The 18334-nt window shown below is 35.9% G+C and overlaps 1 long non-coding RNA gene and 1 pseudogene across 1 annotated transcript in view; both read left to right on the plus strand.

The window, feature by feature from the left end:
• Nucleotides 1-18334, plus strand: part of LOC140596200 (uncharacterized) — a 623902-nt gene that overhangs the window by 396844 nt on the left and 208724 nt on the right. The window contains exon 3 of the long non-coding RNA XR_011998225.1: nt 17382-17496. This is a non-coding gene — a long non-coding RNA (uncharacterized lncRNA). The remainder of the gene's footprint in view (nt 1-17381; nt 17497-18334) is intronic.
• Nucleotides 14657-15347, plus strand: LOC112934444 (small ribosomal subunit protein uS12-like; annotated as a pseudogene).

Genomic DNA, 18334 nt, shown 5'->3' on the forward strand with positions numbered 1-18334 from the left:
ATAATTGTGAAGTACATCAAGAGCTTTCTCCATTATAAAATTATACTCCAGGGTTAAAGACCTTCAGCAATTTAACCCATTTTTATGAAGGTATTCCTTTGATTCCACCTCACTTTAGTCTTTCTATCTTACCTGTGGACAAAAAAATGTAGTCAAAAGGGCTTAAGGATTCAAGGAAATTGACTTAAATGCTGGATCCAAGTAGTGAGGAAGAAATGAGTGGAGTAAAAATGCTACACAAATGGTGAAATGGTTTTGGTTGTCAAAGCAGTTCAGTATACGCCCATTAAAAGATGTCGATTCAGTCTTATGATTTGATAAGTCTCCCTAACTTTACACTCTCTCCCTCAACTTTATAATTTACTACCATAACATTAGACCACTAGAATAATAAAAGTGTATTCAACCCGAAATTGCTACAAAAATCAGATTCTTTCTGACTGTAATACTTAAGGCATCCAGTGTCATTGGGAAATAAATGTGGACATTAAATAATTTGAAGCATTTGTCTCCTATAGGAAGAGAAAAGATAAAACACAACAGAATCCCTAACCCAAGTAAAATAAAGCCCAACAATAAAGTGCAATAGGTCTCTGTTCTTATTTATGATACATTTCTAGCTTTCAACCAAAATTTACAAGAGCTGTTATAAACATAAGAAAACACAGTATGAATCTTATGTGTTGAGTAAGTAGCCTCTAGATTCAAAGTTGATACAGATGTAATTATCAGGCTGGTAATTCAAAATCAATATGATTATGCTATGTCTTGAAACAGAAAAAGTAGATAAGGGACGCCTGGGTGGCTCAGCAGTTGGGCGTCTGACTTTGGCTCAGGGCATGATCCTGGGAACCAGGATCGAGTCCCACATCGCGCTCCTTGCAGGGAGCCTGCCTCTTGCTCTGCCTGTGTTTCTGCCTCTCTCTGTGTCTCTCATGAATAAATAAAAAAAAAATTAAAAAAAAGAAAAAGTAGATAACATACATGAAAAGATGGAAATAAAATCATAGAGATAAAAACTCTTAAGAGTCAAAAGAAAAGTGTATTTAGAAATAAGCACTGTAAATTTAAAAATTCAGAATGCAATTGATAGCCTCACCTTTAGACTCAACATGGTCAAAGAGAGAACCATTGACTTTCAAGATGAGTTCACATAATCATTCCAAACTGAAACACATTGACAGAAAATAGTGATTATAAAGGACAGGTTATCTAACAATTGAGGGATAATATAAAGAGGTATAAGATGAACATATTTGGCATACTGGGAGGAGAAATAATGGAGCCCAATAAATATTTGAAGTAGTAATGTATAAGAACTTTCCGAATATGATGGCAATGAATCACAAGTTCACCATACTTACATATACTATTATTTTATTTTATTTTTTTAAATTTTTAAAGTATTATTTTAAAAAAACATACCTTCAACTGAGCATATGGTCCAAAGGCGTAAAAAAAATCACAAAAAAGAAAATCTAAAAATGACACACCAGGTGCAGCATGTTTCTTTCTGCCTGGGCTCAGACTTAGTCTGGGGCGACATGGATGAATGCATGTATTTACATGTCCTGTTCTGGTGCCTCTCTAAGGAAAATGGTGAAGATGCTTAAAATACATTGGCTTAAGAGGCTTAAAAGCACACTGTGTACTCATGTTTCTTCTGTGGAAAAATCAAGATGAAAAGATGAGTTATGAGCATCTGGCATTGTGTTTCATGCATGAAAATGGTAGCCCATGGTGCATGGACCTACACATTACTTTTGCTGTCATAGTATACTGTGTTGTAAGAAGTCTGTAGGAGGTGAAATAGCAGTAGAAGCTCCATCATTTCAAACATTGCTAACCTATATTAAATGTGTTAATTAATGTACAAAAATCAAAATTATACACCAAAAATCTCAAATATAAGAAAGCTAGTAGAAGTACAGTGGGTTTATCATTGGAAAGTATGCAAGCAGGAAATTACAGAATGGTGTTGTAAAAACTTGACAGAAAAAAAAAACATGTAGCAATATACATTCAGAGAAATTAATTTGAAACAGAACAAGAAATTAGCAGGTAAAATCTGAGAATATTCATGATCTCTCCTGATGGAAGTGTTTAAAGAAATTCCTTATGCAGAAAGAAAATCATATTCATTATATGTTTAGATTGGCATCTCCTAAGGAAGAGCATCAGCAAAGGATAAATGAAGTTAAAATGTTTCTTAATTGACCTAAATGATGACTCTTTACTTAATGTAGCAAATATGTATTGGGTCATTATAACACGTACACGTAAAATGAATGACAGCAATATAACAAAAGACAGGAGGAATCAGAAAACTGACATAAGAAGTGGTATGATGTTATTTTATTTTATTTTATTTATTTTATTATTTTATTTTTTATTTTTATTATTTTATTTTTTTAAATTAATTTTTATTGGTGTTCAATTTACCAACATACAGAAAAACACCCAGTGCTCATCCCGTCAAGTGTCCACCTCAGTGCCCGTCACCCATTCCCCTCCAACACCCGCCCTCCTCCCCTTCCACCACCCCTAGTTCGTTTCCCCGAGTTAGGAGTCTTTATGTTCTGTCTCCCTTCCTGATATTTCCCAACATTTCTTTTCCCGTCCTTTATATTCCCTTTCACTATTATTCATATTCCCCAAATGAATGAGAACATACACTGTTTGTCCTTCTCCGATTGACTTATTTCACTCAGCATAATACCCTCCAGTTCCATCCACGTTGAAGCAAATGGTGGGTATTTGTTGTTTCTAATTGCTGAGTAATGTTCCATTGTATACATAAACCACATCTTCTTTATCCATTCATCTTTCGATGGACACCGAGGCTCCTTCCACAGTTTGGCTATTGTGGCCATTGCTGATAGAAACATCGGGGTGCAGGTGTCCCGACGTTTCATTGCATCTGAATCTTTGGGGTAAATCCCCAACAGTGCAATTGCTGGGTCGTAGGGCAGGTCTATTTTTAACTCTTTGAGGAACCTCCACACAGTTTTCCAGAGTGGCTGCACCAGTTCACATTCCCACCAACAGTGTAAGAGGGTTCCCTTTTCTCCGCATCCTCTCCAACATTTGTTGTTTCCTGCCTTGTTAATTTTCCCCATTCTCACTGGTGTGAGGTGGTATCTCATTGTGGTTTTGATTTGTATTTCCCTGATGGCAAGTGATGCAGAGCATTTTCTCATGTGCATGTTGGCCATGTCCATGTCTTCCTCTGTGAGATTTCTCTTCATGTCTTTTGCCCATTTCATGATTGGATTGTTTGTTTCTTTGGTGTTGAGTTTAATAAGTTCTTTATAGATTTTGGAAACTAGCCCTTTATCTGATAGGTCATTTGCAAATATCCTCTCCCATTCTGTAGGTTGTCTTTTAGTTTTGTTTTTTAGTTTTGTTGACTGTATCCTTTGCTGTGCAAAAGCTTCTTATCTTAATGAAGTCCCAATAGTTCATTTTTGCTTTTGCTTCTTTTGCCTTTGTGGATGTATCTTGCAAGAAGTTACTGTGGCCGAGTTCAAAAAGGGTGTTGCCTGTGTTCTCTTCTATGATTTTGATGGACTCTTGTCTCACATTTAGATCTCTCATCCATTTTGAGTTTATCTTTGTGTATGGTGAAAGAGAGTGGTCCAGTTTCATTCTTCTGCATGTGGATGTCCAATTTTCCCAGCACCATTTATTGAAGAGACTGTCTTTCTTCCAATGGATAGTCTTTCCTCCTTTATCGAATATTAGATGACCATACATTTCAGGGTCCACTTCTGGGTTCTCTATTCTGTTCCATTGATCTATGTGTCTGTTTTTGTGCCAGTACCACACTGTCTTGATGACCACAGCTTTGTAGTACAACCTGAAATCTGGCATTGTGATGCCCCCAGCTATGGTTTTCTTTTTTAAAATTCCCCTGGCTATTCGGGGTCTTTTCTGATTCCACACAAATCTTAAAATAATTTGTTCTCACTCTCTGAAGAAAGTCCATGGTATTTTGATAGGGATTGCATTAAACGTGTAAATTGCCCTGGGTAACATTGACATTTTTACAATATTAATTCTTCCAATCCATGAGCATGGAATATTTTTCCATCTCTTTGTGTCTTCCTCCATTTCTTTCAGAAGTGTTCTATAGTTTTTAGGGTATAGATCTTTTACCTCTTTGGTTAGGTTTGTTCCTAGGTATCTTATGCTTTTGGGTGCAATTGTAAATGGGATTGACTCCTTAATTTCTCTTTCTTCAGTCTCATTGTTAGTGTATAGAAATGCCATTGATTTCTGGGCATTGATTTTGTATCCTGCCACGCTACCAAATTGCTGTATGAGTTCTAGCAATCTTGGGGTGGAGGCTTTTGGGTTTTCTATGTAGAGTATCATGTCATCGGCGAAGAGGGAGAGTTTGACTTCTTCTTTGCCAATTTGAATGCCTTTAATGTCTTTTTGTTGTCTGATTGCTGAGGCGAGGACTTCCAGAACTATGTTGAACAGCAGTGGTGAGAGTGGACATCCCTGTCTTGTTCCTGATCTTAGGGGAAAGGCTCCCAGTGCTTCCCCATTGAGAATGATATTTGCTGTGGGCTTTTCGTAGATGGCTTTTAAGATGTCGAGGAAAGTTCCCTCTATCCCAACACTCTGAAGGGTTTTGATCAGGAATGGATGCTGTATTTTGTCAAATGCTTTCTCTGCATCTAATGAGAGTATCATATGGTTCTTGGTTTTTCTCTTGCTGATATGATGAATCACATTGATGGTTTTACGAGTGTTGAACCAGCCTTGTGTCCCAGGGATAAATCCTACTTGGTCATGGTGAATAATTTTCTTAATGTGTTGTTGGATCCTATTGGCTAGTATCTTGTTGAGAATTTTTGCATCCATGTTCATCAGGGATATTGGTCTGTAATTCTCCTTTTTGGTGGGGTCTTTGTCTGGTTTCGGAATTAAGGTGATGCTGGCCTCATAGAACGAATTTGGAAGTACTCCATCTCTTTCTATCTTTCCAAACAGCTTTAGTAGAATAGGTGTGATTTCTTCTTTAAACGTTTGATAGAATTCCCCTGGGAAGCCATCTGGCCCTGGACTCTTGTGTCTTGGGAGGTTTTGGATGACTGCTTCAATTTCCTCTCTGGTTATTGGCCTGTTCAGGTTTTCTATTTCTTCCTGCTCCAGTTTTGGTAGTTTGTGGCTTTCCAGGAATGCGTCCATTTCTTCTAGATTTCCTAATTTATTGGCGTACAGCTGTTCATAATATGCTTTTAAAATCGTTTGTATTTCCTTGGTGTTGGTAGTGATCTCTCCTTTCTCATTCATGATTTTATTAATTTGAGTCTTCTCTCTCTTCTTTTTAATAAGGTTGGCTAATGGTTTATCTATCTTATTAATTCTTTCAAAGAACCAACTCCTGGTTCTGTTGATCTGTTCCACAGTTCTTTTGGTCTCGATATCATTGAGTTCTGTTCGAATTTTAATTAACTGTCTTCTTCTGCTGGGGATGGGGTCTATTTGTTGCTTTTTCTCTAGTTCCTTAATGTGTAAGGTGAGCTTTTGAATTTGAGGTCTTTCCAGTTTTTGAATGGATGCTTGTATTGCAATGTATGTCCCCCTCAGGACTGCTTTTGCTGCCTCCCAAAGATTTTGAACGGTTGTATCTTCATTCTCATTAGTTTCCATGAATCTTTTTAATTCTTCCTTAATTTCCTGGTTGACCTTTTCATCTTTTAGCAGGATGGTCCTTAACCTCCACATGTTTGTGGTCCTTCCAAACTTCTTGTTGTGATTAAGTTCTAATTTCAAGGCATTATGGTCTGAGAATATACAGGGGACTATCCCGATCTTTTGGTATCGGTTCAGATATGATGTTATTTTAAAGTGAATTTATATTATGTCATAATCTATATTTTAGTCTCTCAGGCAACCATGAAAACCATTCTTAAAAAGGACAGTATGAAGTGAAAATAGAGAAAATGATTAATGGAAATATAAAGGGCTGAAAAAGAGAAGGAAAAATAAATTTTAAAAATCAGTAGAAAGCTGCTTTTAAATATTAATATAAATATTAATGTAATTATTTTCCATAGTGATTTTAAATGTGAATGATCTAAATCCACCAATGGACGACAGAGATTCTCAGGGTTGGGGGAAAACTCACAAATTTGATATGTTTTTGGAGTGGATCAGTTGTATAATAGACCAAGGACCATAATTCTCAAGATGAGGAATTGCTAAACTGAATATATATATATTATATATATATAGCAATTAATATATAAGCAATTAATATATATATAATATATATAATATATATAATATATATACAGCAATTAAGTCAATAATTAACAACCTTTCAGAAAAGAAGTAATAGATTGTATGTTTGGTTAATTTTTTTTGTTTGTTTGGTCAATTTTTAAGGAAGAACTTACAGCAATTATGAATGCTCTATACAGGAAATGTAAGTAGAGAGAGCACCTCCTAACACCGTCTGTGAAACCAGGATTAATAAAAGCCAATAATGATATTGCAGAACAGGAAAACTATAAACTAGCATTTATTATGTACAGAGTTGTGCAAATTCTCAACAAAACTTTAAACTGAATCCAAAAATTAAAAAAATTATTATATATAAACAAATATGTTTCGGATATGTAAGGCTCATTCAACATTAAAAATTCAATCTATAGGGCAGCCGCTGTGGCGCAGCGGTTTATCGCTGCCTGCAGCCCGGAGTGTGATCCTGGAGACACGGAATCGAGTCCCACGTCGGGCTGCCTGCATGGAGCCTGCTTCTCCCTCTGCCTGCGTCTCTGCCTCTCTCTCTCTCTCTGAATCAATCATCAATCAATCAATCAATCTTTAAAAAAAATTCAATCTATATAATCTATTATAGCAAGTGACTAAAGAAGAAAAATCATATCAATTCATATAGGAAAACTATTTCACTCATTCATGTTAAAACTCTCAGCAAACTAGGAATAAGAGAAAATTTTCATCTTGATGAGTAACATCTAAAAAATGTGAATCTGGGCACCCCGGGTGGTTCAGCGGTTTAGGGCCGCCTTCAGCCCAGGGCCTGATCCTGGAGTCCCAGGATCCAGTCCAGCATCAGGCTCCCTGAGTGGAGCCTGCTTCTGTCTCTGCCTGTGTCTGTCTGTCTGTCTCTCTCTCAAATAAATAAATAAAATCTTGAAAAAAAAAGATATATAGGATTTGTATGCAGAAATCTAAGAAACAGTGATGATAGAAAAACAGGAGATTAAAATATTACAATTCACTTACTATTGTTAATGTTAGTTCTTCCCAAATTTATAATTTTAATACAGTGCCAAATGAAATTTCAGTAAGCTCTTTTGAAGATAGTGAAAAATTGATTCTGAAAGATATATAAAAGGAAAATAAATATTCAATATAACAGGAACAAAATCAGAAAAATAGCACAACTTAATTTCAAGATTTATGTAATCAAGACAGTATATTTTTGGAAAAATAATATATTTATGCAAGCATAATTATGTTGAAATTCTAAAAATGGGTGTAAGCAAATAGAATGAAGTGATATTTGACAAAGGTTATTTAATGGAGAAAGTAGATTTTTCAACACATGTTGGAACAGTGTGACATCAGTATAGTAAAAAAATTAAACTAAACATAGATCTTATCCTTTTGACAAAAATTAACTCCAAATGTTTCATAGACTTTTTAAAAAAGATTTTATTTATTTATTCATGAGAGACACAGAGAGAGACAGAGACATAGGCAGAGGGAGAAGCAGGCTCCTCCTGGGGAACCTGAAGTGGGACTTGATACCCGGAACCAGGATCACTCCCTGAGCTAAAGGCTCAGTTCAACCCCTGAACCACCCAGGCGTCCTGGTTCATAGACTTTAAAATAGAATCTAAAACTATAATATTTCTAGAAGATACCATATGGGAAAATCTATATAACCTTGAGTTTGTGACTAGATTTGAATACAATACCAACTGCATCATCCGGGAACAAAAAAAATGTTTCACTTGGCTCTCATTAACAGGAAAAATTTCTGCTATGTAAGTGAAAATGTTTATAGAATGAGATGACGAGCCACTAAGGAGAGGAAAATGTGTATAAAACACACAACTAATAATAGACTTCTCAACAATATACAATGAACTTTTTTATTTGGGTATTATTGACATAAATACTAATTATATGTATACAACATAATGATTCAGTATTTATATACATTTGAAATGATCATCTCATTTGCAAGGAAAAGAAAACTCAATTTTAAAGATGAATGAAAGACCTTACCAGAGTGCTCGCCAAAGAAGATATAGAAATGGCAAGTAACAATTTAAAAAGATGTTTAGCATCGTAACTCAATTGTGAAATGAAAACTAAAAGAGCAATGTGCTCCAGCTATACACGTATTGGATTGGCTAAAATATAATAAGCCTACTATGCCAGGTGAGGATATGGAGCATCATTCACTGCTGGTGGGAATGAAAAATCGTAACACAACTGGAAAATAATTTGTTCGTTTCTTACATAACTAAGCAAAGTCTTGCCTTGTTATATAGCAGTCATGCTCCTAGGTATTTCCTTAATAGATTTTAAAACCTAGGTTCATATAAAACCTGTAGATAAATAGTTCTACTTTGTTTATTCATAAAAGGAAAATAATAGAAGCAACCAAGAAATTCTTTAATAGATGAATATATAAGTAAACTGTGGTGTATCAATACAATGGAATACTATTCAGCGGTAGGAAGGAATGAGCTATAAAGCCATGCAAAGACATGGATAAATTATACATGAATATTTCCTTAGGGAAAGAACACCATCTGAAAAGGATATATACTTTGCCATTCCATTCATTTGACATTTTTCTAAAAGCAAGAATTTTACAGTTATAGATTGGTAGCTGCTATGTGTTTAAGGTGGGAGGAATTCAAATAGATGTAGTCCAGGATAGCATTTAGAACAGTTAAATTTTTCCGTATGATATTTTATTGGTAACTACCTCACAGTATGCATTTCTTAAAATGGATAGAAATTTATCACACAGAGATTTAACTTTAGGGAAATTGAAATATCATTTAAGGAAGTCAGTGGATCCCATGCTGGATTGGACACTATGAGTAAATGAAGGTTTTATATATTCATTATGTAATTGTGCTAAATCGAGCTGGTGATAACTGCTAATCTACGTTTCTTTGGCAGTGAATATGAATTCGAGGACTAAAGGTAAAAGGAAGTATACCTTAAGCACTGTATTCTTGTTGGTAATTTTTCCCATGGTCTTTTTTGTATCAACAATTCAGAAATCATTATCTTTGTAAATGAGGTTTGATTAAGTTATGGGATTATACACAGTAAGAGATAGATTTTTCAGAGTGGCTGCACATAAGGAAGGAACAGAAAGTTAGGATAATTTATGCCTTACTGCACTAGAGATGGTAACATCATGATGAATTCATTTAGCTTAATATGAATATATATGGGTACCTATAATAGTATTTATAGTATTCATGGGTTAGTATACATGTATTTCATAGCTCTGCCCACTGATAGGGCCTAAAAGGAAACATAATTCTGCAAGGATAAATACATTTGTTTCCAAGCTTTTGTTTTCTAATATTCTTCAATAAAAAGAGAAATAATTGACTAATTGGTTGATCATAGAGCTTTGCAATAGAATATATCTATGGATACTGGAGCATCTTAGACTGAAAATGAATAAGGAAGGTCTCCAAATACATTTGGTCACTGTATGTTAATATGATACTGGATCTTAATGAAAGGTTTTCCAATGTTGAATGTAGAATAATTTGAGCAACAAAGTATTAGATAAAAATTTAAAATGAGTGTTAGATTTTGACCTCAAATATAAAAGAAATGTTCATGAGCACATAACATTATAAATGACTTAATTAGAAAATAATTGAGGAGAATCATCAAATCTGCCATCCCGATAATTTATATAGATTTTTCCTTCTCAAACAGTTGGAACATAAATTCTTATCCCTTAAGTGAGAAATGTACATGTGACTTTCTGTCAAAATATACTATCGGTAGCGGTTACTATAGGTAACCTATACTATAGGTACTATTTATTAGTTAAATAATAACCACATACTGTCCAAAATATGGACTTTAGATATAATAATGTATCAGTATTTGTTCTTTAATATGACAAATTCATCCTACTACTGTGTAATGTTACAAATCTGGGAAACTGGTAGCAGGTATATGGGAAATCTGAAATATCCTTGCAAATTTTCTGTAAACCAAATCCTATTCTCAAGTAAAAATTTACTTAAGAAATGAATAAATCAATGCCTGGAAAAAATATCAGTGTTTTCCATTAAGATTTTTCAGTTAATTATGTTATCAGTTTTATAGGAATAATTTTCTTGTGTATTTGCCTTTCCTGCTACTGGTTTTCCTTGTTTTATTGTTAAACACAATATCTTTTTCTGTTTCCTTACTTTTATTACTTAACTTTAAATTGAGGCATTTTTTATAGTTATTTGAAAGTAAATTTTGTGGACAATGGTTAAAGTTTATTTTCTGAGTAAGCAGAAATTTCTATTTTGTTGTGATGTTCCTCATACCAAGTTTGAGAGAGAATTTTTTTAGCTTTTATTTCTCCACAGTGATTAGGGGATTCTGTGGCTCTTCATAATTCTAGAAATGTCCTCAACTAAATACGATGGGGAAATTGGATCCTGCCTTGATGGTTTGCATGTGTGTTTTCTTCCCCAACTCGCCTCTTATATTGTTACTTGGAGTCACATGGTCTGTCAAAATAAATCTATGTCCCCAGACTAAATTGTGCCAATTTAGGGACGCCTGGATGGCTCAGCGGTTGAGCATCTGCTTTTGGCTCAGATCATGATCTTGGATCCTGGGATCGAGTCCCACATCAGGTTCCCCGCAGGGAGCCTGCTTCTCTCTGCCTATGTCTCTGCCTTTCTCTGTTTGTCTCTCATGACTAAATAAATAAGATCTTTTTAAATAAATAAATAAATCGTGCCAATTTACTAATTTTCTCTCAATACAATTGTAATTTGGAAGTTAGGGGACATAAAATGCATTTTTAAGTTCAAGTGTAAGAAAACCATGCAGAAGTACCCAAGGAAATTTTGGAACAGGAACAGTTAGCAGAAGTGTGTCATATCAGGTAATTAATAATATAGTAAATATTCATTAATTAAAATATTGTGATAGTGGCTTCAGAATGGACAGGGAGACCAGTGAAATAGACCACAGACTCATGAAGTGTAATTTTTAGATGAATTTAATTCAGGGAAATGAGACATCTGAACTTGCACTTCATTTTTCCCCCATTGAGTAAACCCAATGTCCACTTTTATCCCTTCTAAATATTTTCTCCACAATGAAATATTACAGTGCTCTGAAAATCAGAAATATCGTTTTATTATTTCCCTAGTTAAAACTTATGGCAGCCAGTGCCCAGATATTGGCTTCTAAATACCAACATTCTTTTCAAGTATTGAGGCTCCTTGTTGAGATGAGTGAATCTAGGCTTGAAACAGAGAGCCTCACAAAGAAAAAGTATGAGTCTGTCAAAAGTGTATATGAGCTAACCTGAAAATTTTACCTGTGGTCAAAACTGGACTATGTTGAGTAACAAAATAAATAGCATGGTATTAGATTATAATTTAAAGCATAATATAAAAATACATCAGTCTGTACTGACATAAGGAAGATAGTAAATAAATGAGGAAGTAGAGACAAATCTTTCTTGTAGACACTATGTAAATATTATATGTTGATTCTTTTCATTCCAGAAGGTGGAACTAAATTTCCCTGAATGTGGTCTGGATTTAGTGACTCTTTCCCAAAGATTATAGTATGGAATGGGAAAAATGGTAAATTTTAAGTGAGAAACTTGGTTACTCTTACCTTAGTCATCAATGAAGGTCATCATCGCTAGCGATAAGTCATTTGAATATTATATACCTCTTGATTTTACGATACTTTCCAAATACCAAATGTACCATCCAGTCCTGTGTTGGACAATTCATAACTGTATACCTCAAAAATGTAAACTTCATTAAAACTAGGAAAGAGACAATGGTCTACAGTTAGGAAGAGTTAAGGCAACTAAGTGCAATGTGTTAGCTTCAATGGGATACTGGGACAGAAAAGGATGTTAATAGAATAACTCATGAAATTCAAATAAAGCCTGGAGTTTCTGTCATAATAATATTGCCTTTGAAATTTTGAGAAATGTATTGCAGCAATGTCAGATCGTCATCTTTTATAACAGTGTGAAGTATTTATAAGATACCTTTGTAATTTTTCTATTAATGCGTGTATATTAAGAAATTAGATCCTTTCCGCTTAAGTCTGGGAACAAGATATGCATGTTCTCTCTTTTCAGTCCTATTTCACATCATGCTGTAAGACCGAGGTAATGTGGGACGCCTGGGTGGCTCAGAGTTTGGGCTTCTACCTTGGGCTCAGGACGTAATCCTGGAGTTCCAGGATCGAACCCCACATTTGGCTCCCTGCATGGAGCCTGCTTCTCCCTCTGCCTATGTCTCTGCCTTCTCTCTCTCTTTCTGTGTGTCTCACATGAATAAATAAATAAAATCTAAAAAAAAAAAAAAGACCGTGGTAATGCACTGAGAAAAGGACATCAAAAATATACAGGTTGAGAATGACAAAATAAAACTCTTTGTTCATGATGATATGATTGTGCATCAAATCTCAAAGAAACAGGAACAACCGAATTTCCTGGGACCAGTAAACAAGTATAATAAAGGTTGCGGGTACAAAGTAAATGTCCAAAATTCAACTGGAGGTACACAGTATGTCAGAAATGTACAAATGCGAAGCCTGGGTGGCTCAATGTTTGAGTGTCTGCGTTTGGCTCAGGGCGTGATCCTGGGGTCTCAGGATCAAGTCCCACGTCAGGCTTCCTGAATGGAGCCTGCTTCTCCCTCTGCCAGTGTCTCTGTTTCTCTCTCTGTGTCTCTCTCTGTATCTCTCATGAATAAATAAATAAAATCTTTAAGAAAAAAAGAAATGTACAAATGGAATTTGAAATTAAAAACATAGTAATATTTACATTATCAAATCAAAAATTAATTAGCGGGGTACCTGGGTGGCCTAGTGGTTGAGTGTCTGCCTTTTTCTGGGGTCCTGGGATCAGGTTCCACATTGGGCTCCTTGCAGGGAGCCTGCTTCTCCCTCTGCCTATGTCTCTGCCTCTCTCCTGGTGTCTCTGATGAATAAATAAATAAAATCTTTGAAAAAAATTTTTAAAAGAAATACTTAGTTATAAATCTAAGAGAATTTATAGGATCTTTTAGGGGAAATCTATAAAACCCTCCTGAATGATTTCATACTACATCTAAATAAATACAGAGATATTCGATATCCACAAATCAGAAGAGAATATTATTAAGGTTTCAATTCTTCTCAACCTGATCTACAGTTCCACTGTAATCAAAAACCTAAATCCCATCTAGTTATTCTGTGGATATCAACAACCTGATTTTATAGTTTATATGGAAAATAGAAACTAGACCAGCCAACACAATATTGAAGATTGACAAAGGCATGAATTAAGAGTTTTTAGGTCAAGAATGGACCCATCCAAATAATGCCAAGTGCTCTTTAAGAAAAGAGCAAAGGCTTTACAGTGTTGAAAGGATAATCATTTGACTAATTTTATTGGAAAAATAGGAAATGTGTATGCCAATTAAAAAAATGTTTACACAGACCTCACACTTAAAAACAATTAACTCTGAATGGATCATAGACTTTATTTTATTTTATTGGATCATAGACTTTAATGTAAAATGGAAATCTACAAGTTTCCTAGAAGAGGAAAAATTATGTGCCCTTAGATTTGGCAGTGAGTTTTCAGTACACCACCAAAATCAAAATGTAGGTAAGGAAAAAAAAAATGTATGTAAGGGAAAAAATGGCATTTTGGACTTTATGAGAATTAAGAATATATATACATATATATAAAATCTTTAATACATATAAATACATATATATGTTTTAAAGGTTTTATTTATTTATTTAAGAGAGAGTCAGAGAATAGAAGCAGGGGTTCTGCAGAGGGAGAAGGAGAAGCAGGTTCCCTGCAGTGGCTGGATTCCATGACCCTGGGATCTTGTCCTGAGGTGAAAGCACACGAGTAACTGACTGAACCACTCAGGTGCCCCACGAATTTGTATTTTGTCAGAGATTAAGAGAATGAAGATTAAAAATCTGGAAAACACATACCTGCTAAAGGACATGAATCTAAAATATAAAAAGATTCCTTAAAACTCAAGAATGAGAAATCAGATACTCTAGGTCGAAAATAGGTGGTCATTCTGAACAGATATTTCACGAAAGAAAATATCTAGAAACAAACATCATATGAAATTATGGTCATTATCATATATAATTAGGGTAGTGCAAATGAAAGTAACAATGTGGAACCATTACATCCTTGTTAGAATGGCAACAATATAAAAATTTGCGATACTAAATATCATTTAGCATACTAAGCAACAGGGACTCTCATTACTGGTCAGAACACAACATGTCCAGCCATAGAGGAAGTGAATTTCTCAGTTTCATACAAACTGCTGTCAATCTGACCATATGATCTGTCATTTGTACTTCTAGATATTTACCCTGTTTACCTAAAAACTTATGTCTGTTCAAAAACCTGTGTGTTGGTGGCTCCTTCCTGCCCTGCTTCTCTCTTTTGCTCAGGCCCTTGGCTCCGGCAGGATGGGCAAGTATCATGGTCTCCATACACCCAGGAAGATCCACAGCCACTGTCGAGATCAGAAGTGGCATGATAAACAGTACAAGAAAGCTGATTTGGGCACAGTCCTGAAGCCCAACCCTTTTGGAGGCGCTTCTCATGCAAAGGAATTGCATGGGAAAAAGTAGGGGTTGAATCCAAACAACCAAATTCTGCCTTCAGGAAGTGTGTCAGGGTCCAGCTGATAAGAATGGCAAAAAGTAAAAAATAAAAAAACTAAAAAAATCACAACCTTTGTACCCAATGATGGTTGTTTGAATTTTATTGTTGGAAATGATGAGGTTCTGGTTACTGGATTTGGTCCCAAAGGTGATGCTGTCGGTGATATTCCTGGAGTTCTCTTTAAGGTTGTCAAAGTAGCCAATGTCTCTCTTTTGGCTTCTACAAAGGCAAGAAGGAAAGACCAAGATCAGAAGTTTTGATGGTGAAACGTGACAATAAATTTTCATATACAAAAAAAGAAAACCCCACAAAACACCTGAGTTTCAATAGTCACAGTCTTTTTATTCATTATTTGCAAAAAGTAAAATCAATACAGATACCCCTCAATATGTGCATAGATAAATGAACAATGGTATATTCCTAAGGTGGAATATTATTCAGTGATACGAAGAACTGATCCATTCAGCTGTGAAAAGATATGGGTGGATCTTAAATGCATACTACTTAGCTAAAGAAATAATTGTGCAAATGTAACATATATGTTGTATGGTTCCAGCTAATATGACGTTCTGGAAGATGCAAAACTACAGCATTCCAGAGGGAACAAGGAGAGGTTGGATTAGATGCAGCACGGAGGAATTTGGGGGGTTCTGAAATTACCCTGTAAGATATCGAAATGGTGGACAGTTCATTTTTGCTTTTGTCACAACTCATAGAACCATACAACAGAGAGTTAAATTTAATGTAAATGCAAATTGTGTTCTTAGTTAATAATCTGTAAGTAGTGGTTCCTTAATTATAGTAAATGTAACACACTAATGTAAGATGTAAATAGTTTGGGAAATTGTAAGGTACAATTAATGAGAACTTTGTATTATTTGCTTATTTATTTTGTAGTATACTTTAAAAACTGTATGGTATTTTATGGGAAAACACAGACAAGTTTGTTTAAGGTTACTAATGTTTTTTTTTAAATACCATTTTTTAAAGATTTTTTTAAATTTTTATTTATTTATGATAGTCACAGAGGGAGAGAGAGGGAGAGAGGCAGAGACACAGGCAGAGGGAGAAGCAGGCTCCATGCACCGGGAGGAGCCCGACGTGGGATTCGATCCTGGGTCTCCAGGATCGCGCCCTGGGCCAAAGGCAGGCGCTAAACCGCTGTGCCACCCAGGGATCCCAAGGTTACTCATGTTACAGTGTTTCTGGATGTGATGGATAAAGCGAAACTTTTTCATGTGCCTGCCATGTCCAGAAAATCATGACAGAACATCAGATATCACCATTGAAATGTGACAGGAGAGTTGATTTTGTAAAGGTACCAGTGACTTAGAGAATATTGAAGTCCCGATCTTGTTAGAGTTACCACCTTATTTTTTGACTGTCTCAGTGTTCTAAGTATTTTCTTTTTTTTGGATGTGGGTTGTGATAGGACATGATCTCGATAGTGACATGCCAGGTTGTCAGTTTCAATTCAATTGATTATTTATTTATTTATTTTATAGATCTAGAGAGCGCTGAGAGCAAGATGGAGAAGGAATGCCAGGAGGGGTAAAGGGAGAGAATTTTTCACACAGACTCCCTGCAGAGTGCATGCACAGCTTGATGCAGCCTCCATCCCTTGACTCATGAGATCATGACCTGAGCCAAAATCAAAAGTAGGGGGCTTCTGGGTGGCTCAGTGGTTGAGCATCTGCTTTCAGCTCAGGGTGTGATCCTGGAGTCCCAGGATCAAGTCCCACATCGTGTTCCCTGCATGGAGCCTGCTTCTCCCCCTGCCTATGTCTCTGCCTCTCTCTTTCTACGTCTCTCATGAAGAAATAAATAAAATATTAAAAATAAAAAATACAGAATTGGGAATTTGGATAAAAGATCATGTCTCTGTATAAAGGCAACAGGATAGAGAGGCTGCATTGGCCATGTTGAAAAAGACAAAAATAATGTTAGGCCTGATAAACATCAACATGAGAAAAGAAAGCAAAGTGCTTTATATAATCGAACATTTTTGTCTCAATGGGCATACCTGCTGTTTTTGTGCTTTACAGATACTTTATTGTGTTTCACAGATACTGCATATTTTAAAAATTGAAGGTTTGTGGCAACCCTGCATTGAATAAATCTATTGACACCATTTTACCAGAGCATTTGCTTACTTTGTGTCTCCGTGTCACATTTGGTAATTCTCATAATGATGAAAATTTTTAAATACTGTATTTTTATGGTGATCTGTGATCAGAGATTTCAACTCAACTGAAAGCTCAGTGAGCTTTTTTTTTTTAGCAATAAAGTATTTTAAAATTAAGATATGTACATTGTTTTTTAAACACCCTGCTATTGTGTGCTTAGTAGACCACAGTATATTATAAACATAACTTTTATATGCACCAGGAAATCAAAAAACTTACTTGACTAACTTTCTTGTGATATTTATTTTATGCAGTGGTCTGAACCAAACCCACGATATGGCCAAGGTATTCTGTGTAAGGAAAACCTGCTCTTCCTATTCAGATGACCTGTGAAGCTGATGCCATAGAGAAGCTATTCGGGCCTCCCAGGTAATCCACTTGCCTTTCTCACTAGATGATATTAGTCTTTTTTTTTTTTTTAAGATTTTACTTTTGGGGCACCTAGGTGGCTCAGTTGGTTAAGCATCCAACTCTTGATTTCGGCTAAGGTCCATTATCTCAGGGTCATGAGATTGAGGCCCACCCCAGGCTCCACGCTGGGCATATAGGCTGCTTAAGATTCTCTCTCTCTGTCTCTCTCCCTCCCTCTCTGCACACCACCCAACCCCAGCACGCTCTGTCTCACTCTCTCTCTCAAAAAAAAAAAAAAAAGATTTTATTTTTAAGTAATCTCTACACCTAACATGGGGCTCAAACTCACAACCCCAAGATCAAGAGTCATATCCTCCAGCAACTGAGCCAGCCAGGCACCCCACTATTAGTCATTTAAAGACTTCTTTTTCCGTGCCCAGAAAGACTCGCAGAAGTGCTCCACAGCATTTTCAGTTTGTAGCCCCACATATAGGGATGTGCACCGGCTGCTGCAGGGAATTCTGCAACCAGCAAACTTCACTGAGGTCATGGACCAAACATGTAGGAGACTAGAAAATGACATGACACAGTGACTATCATGGCCAAGGGAAGCTATTAGCCACGCTTTACAACTGTAGAAGAACTATGGTCTTTAGTAAACCCATCGAGAAGGGCGCCTGGGAGCGACTCCTGGGTGTCTCAGCAGTTGAGCGTGTGCCTTGGGCTCAGGGAATGATCCCGGGGTCCTGGGATCAAGTCCCGCATCGGGCTTCCTGCATGGAGCCTGCTTCTCCCTCTGCCTGTGTCTCTGCCTCTCTCTCTGTGTGTCTCTCATGAATAAATAAATAAAATCTTA

The sequence above is a fragment of the Vulpes vulpes genome, chromosome X (assembly GCF_048418805.1).
Source record: "Vulpes vulpes isolate BD-2025 chromosome X, VulVul3, whole genome shotgun sequence".
NCBI lineage: Eukaryota > Metazoa > Chordata > Mammalia > Carnivora > Canidae > Vulpes > Vulpes vulpes.